The sequence below is a fragment of the Trichomycterus rosablanca genome, chromosome 26 (assembly GCF_030014385.1).
Source record: "Trichomycterus rosablanca isolate fTriRos1 chromosome 26, fTriRos1.hap1, whole genome shotgun sequence".
In the NCBI taxonomy this organism is placed as follows: Eukaryota; Metazoa; Chordata; class Actinopteri; order Siluriformes; family Trichomycteridae; genus Trichomycterus; species Trichomycterus rosablanca.
The window spans coordinates 4194952-4200162 of NC_086013.1; positions in this window are offsets into that span (position 1 = coordinate 4194952).

Below are 5211 nucleotides of genomic sequence, written 5' to 3' on the forward strand. Positions count from 1 at the left end.
TGTATTTGTTTGCTTGATCAGCCATAACATTATAACCACCTCCTTGTTTCTACACACACTGTCCATTTTATCAGCTCCACTTATCACATAGGAGCACTTTGTAGTTCTACAATTACTGACTGTAGTCCATCTGTTTCTCTGCATGCTTTGTTAGCCCCCTTTCATGCTGTTCTTTAATGGTCAGGACCCCCACAGGACCACCACAGAGCAGGTATTATTGGGGTGGTGGATCATTCTCAGCACTGCAGTGACACTGACATGGTGGTGGTGTGTTAGTGTGTGTCGTGCTGGTATGAGTGGATCAGACACAGCAGCGCTGCTGGAGTTCGAGTTGGACAGCCAACAGCGCCCCGTGGGCAGCGTCCTGTGACCACTGATGAAGGTCTAGAAGATGACCGACTCAAACAGCAGCAATAGATGAGCGATCGTCTCTGACTTTACATCTACAAGGTGGATTAACTAGGTAGGAGTGTCTAATAGAGTGGACAGTGAGTGGACATGGTGTTTAAAAACTCCAGCAGCGCTGCCGTGTCTGATCCACTCATACCAGCACAACACACACTAACACACCACCACCATGTCAGTATCACTGCAGTGCTGAGAATGACCCACCACCTAAATAATACCTGCTCTGTGGGGGTCCTGACCATTGAAGAACAGGGTGAAAACAGGCTAAAAAGTATGTAGAGAAACAGATGGACTACAGTCAGTAATTGTAGAACTACAAAGTGCTCCTATATGGTGAGTGGAGCTGATAAAATGGACAGTGAGTGTAGAAACAAGGAGGTGGTTTTAATGTTACGGCTGATCAGTGTGTGTTTGATTGACAGCACACTATTGTTGAATATTGGCACGCTCTGATTGAGTCGTTGGATCTTTATTTGTACTGATTTGTACCCAGGAGTGCCATCATCACTGAGCTGACTGTAAATGGTAGCTGTTCCTAATAAAATGGCCACTGAGCGCGATTGTAAACGAGGACCACCTGATAAAATAGCATGTGTGGATGTGAGGATGGTCTTGTTTGTTCTTTGAGCTTGTGACTAAGGCACTGTTACTCCTTGAAGTTTCACAACTGCACGTACAGATGCCCAGGATGATGTAGTAAATCGAGGAACTCACTTCTTGAAAGGATGACATCATACGACGGTGTCACGTTAAGAAACTATGAACTTACATTGCCTGTATATGGAGATTGCATCATTGTATGCCTGATTGTATGGACCTTTAGCAAATTGCTACATCTACCACCACAATTCTAGAACGTTCTGTGGGAAAAATGCAAAAGTAAACAAAAACTATTGATTGCAAACAGCTCAAGAAGAGATTTTCGGCATTCTGTTTTGGAACAACTTCATTTTATAGTAAGAGAGTGCAGGTGCTAGACTTGCCTGCCAGCCATCCAAGCCTATCTCTATCTATTTAAAACTTGCCGTGCATTATAATGAGACATTTAACAACAGACATCCAAGGAAACCTAAGAAAAGGTGATGTAGCACAGTGGTAAACATCCTCCTCTGTCCTCAAATTCGTTCTCAAAATGCATACGGCATACGGCATTCGTTCTCCTCGATCAGAGCGGGGAGGTGGAGAGGAAGCGTGACGCAATCACACAATGCCTTTCTACATTTTATATATAGAAAATATGGACAGTTGTAGCCAGCCCCGGTTCTGGACTGCTTTGCTTGGGGGGCAGTAAAACCTAATGAGGGGGCATGTTGATAGTCATGTTTTTGAAGCCAGAAATATATTCAAGGCTTGATTTGTGCATGAATGATGACAGCCAAGCTATTGATACTGGCTTAAAGTGATGTATGAGGTAAAGAAATAAAAATGCATGTTTTCGAACTTAAACTTAAAACCCAATGATTAAAAAATACATGTTGATTATGTAAATGGGGAAAAAAGATTATCTAATTGTATTTCATTTTAATACGCCGCCTTAATTTAATTGCCATTACTAATAGAACAACTCTATTTCTTGAAAGGCTTTAATACAAATTTAAGTCAAAGCTGACAAATGTACCTACACACAGACTGAGAATATTCAAACGTGGAAATAGGAATGAGTGAGAATATTTATATTATTGGGGAATTAAAATATAAAGAAAACAAAAGAATACTAATTCTGTAAAAAAAAAGTGTTTACCAGTATACCTGCCTCTCGCTCACACTAACAGAACATATACTGCCGAACTGAACTGTTTGGGGCAGTCTGCCGATTTTTATATGACTCAAAGAGCCAATCAGGAATAAGCAAGGAAATATCTTCACACTGTAAAACAAAATGCATTTTTGTGATTGGTTCAGAGATCATTTTAAAAATAGCCGTTGCTTGCATTGTGCTTGGGGGGGCAAAGACACAATTTGGGGGGGCAATGCCCCCCTCAGCCCCCCCCCCCCTAGCGCCGGCCCTGGTTGTAGCGCTGTGGATGATTCAGTTCCTCTCTGTTGCAATACCAAAGACATGTAGGCAAAGGTTCTGACACATTCGATCATCAGGATAATGAGTAATGTCACTTCTACTTTAAATATTTGTTAGTATTTTGGTTATGTTTTGATCTGAGAGCTGAATAAAGCACATACAGTTATGAGAGATGGGCAGTAATGTGTTGTATTTACCTAATGTGTTATATTAATGTGTTATATTATTGTATTGTATTATATTACCTTAAGTAGCTCACCTTCACTTGAGTAGAGTAAAGAAGAATTTGCCTTTTGAAAGATTGGAGAATATGAAATAATAAATCAAATAAATCTGAACTATATTTTTTATTATATATATACTGTATATATATGTATATACGTATATATATATATATATATATATATATATATATATATATATATATATAATTTATGCATTTTCTCCCCCTTTTTCTCCCTTTTAGCGCGTCCAATTGCCCAATTGCGTCACGCTTCCTCTCCACCAATGCCGATCCCCGCTCTGATTGAGGAGAATGAAGCTAACCCACACCCCCTCCAACATGTGGGCAGCAGCCGTATGCATTTTATCACCCGCACTTTGACGAGTGCAGTGCAGCTCAGCGCTGTGTACAGAGAGACACACCCTGAGAGCACTCTTTTCTCATCTCTGTGCAGGCGCCATCAATCAGCCAGCAGAGGTCACTGGAGAGAGACCCCATCCGGCTTAGTCCCGCCCAAATCTGAACAACAGGCCAATCGTTGCCGGTAGCAACTTACAGTATACAGTCTAAGCAATTGAGGGTTACGGGTCTTGCTCAGAGGCCCAGCAATAGCAACCTGGCAGTGGTGGGGTTTGAACCAGCAACCTTCTGATGACTAGTCCAGTACCGCTAGGCTACAACTGCCCTTATATTCTAATTGGTGTTAGGACTTTAAATCATGTTTACAGTGCCACATACTATTTTAAAGCCAGAGCGCCCAATGGCACTACCCAGCGAGTGCCATGTCTACACTGCTGATTGGCTGATGCAAATCAACCTGCCTGTTCTGGGCTATATGTTAAACCTCAGTTGATTAAAAATAATAAAAGGGTTTTTTATGCACTTTCTCCCTTTTTCTCCCGATTTCTAGCGCGTCCAATTTTAACCCAATTGCATTATGCTTCCTCTCTACTGGTGCTGACCCCCTGCCCCTGATTGAGGAGAGCGAACTGACACACGTCCCCTCCGACACATGCGCAGTAGCCCACTGTATCTTTTCACCTGCACGAGACGAGTTCATATGCGAATCAGCCTTGTGCACAAAGAGCCACACCCTGATCGCATAATTCCTCTCTCTGTGCAGACGCCATCAATCAGCCAGCAGAGGTCGTAATTGCACCAGTTATGAGGTCCTTAACCGGCTCCCTTCCCTGGATGAACAACAGCCAAACGTTGTTCATGTGGCCGCCCAGTCCAGCCGGATGGCAGAGCTGAGACTCGATGCGATGTATTTGATCCCAGCTCTGGTGTGCTAGCGTACGTTTACTGTAATTGTTTATTTTTTACTGTAACAGCTGGCAAAAGGAACCCTTTTATTCGTTTATCTTTAAAGAGGAAGTCATAAAATTATAGTCGTTAAAAAAACAGGACATTTAAACATACAGATAAATAAACAAACCATTCACATTACCATAACTGGCATATAATGGTTCTCCAAAAAACAGAATACATGTGCACCAAATGGCCAAATGTATATGGACACTTGGCCATGACCATTCCAAAACCATGGAATAATATGGAGTTGGTTTCCGTTGCAGCTATAACAGCCTCTACTCTTCTGAAAGGCTTCCACAATATTTGAAGTGTGACTGAAAGGAATATTTAAGGCCTGAATTTTTAGGGCTCTGTACAGGCCATACATCAAAGGTGTTTTTATGAACCTAACATTGGGTTAGAAGCATATATTGAATATATTTAACTGCAGCTGTTAGCTGTTTTCACTGATACAAACAAGACATTTTATTTTCAAGTCAAATGACAAATTGCGACTCAGGTCGTTGGCTCAAATTTTACACTGGATTTGACACTAGATTTGCCCATGAATGGTATTTCTGGGCTACGCTGGGTCATTAAGCAACCCCTACTATATTAAACTCCTCCATTACAGACAGCAACAATGACACGTTGTATAGCATCTATTTTTTTCACTTCTCTTTGGTCGTCTGTATTGAGAAACCTGCTTTCATCCAACACCACACAGTCTTAGGATTTCCCCTGCCGAAAAAACAGGAAATAAAAAAAAGGATTCCCACACAGTAAAGCAATAAATAATCGACTACTTCGCAACAAAGGAGCCACTGTTGTGTAAAAATCTATAAATAAAATTAAATGTCATGTTAATGGCTAGACTATTGGCTAGTTTACATTTCATTTTATGTAAAAAATGTCATGATTAAATTTGTGTACAGTGAAAACATGGTCTAAATGTTTTACTTTTTAGGCAGGGTCAATACACCTAACATAAAAGAGGAATTCTGTTTAAAAATCCAGATAATATATATTTCTATAGATTTCTATACAAGTCTGGAGTAACTGAAGCGATGGAAACTCTATCTGATTATCTCTTTGAATTAACTGTTCTACCCTGGATTTTTCATCTGATAGTTCATGCAAAGGTCATTATACATACCTGTTCCCTTTCTGTCATATGATCTGCACAAAACAAGCACTTGCTCCAGTGCTTCATATCACAAATAACATTTCTTTATCGGATACACTAAAGAAGTCTGTATCCTGTTATATA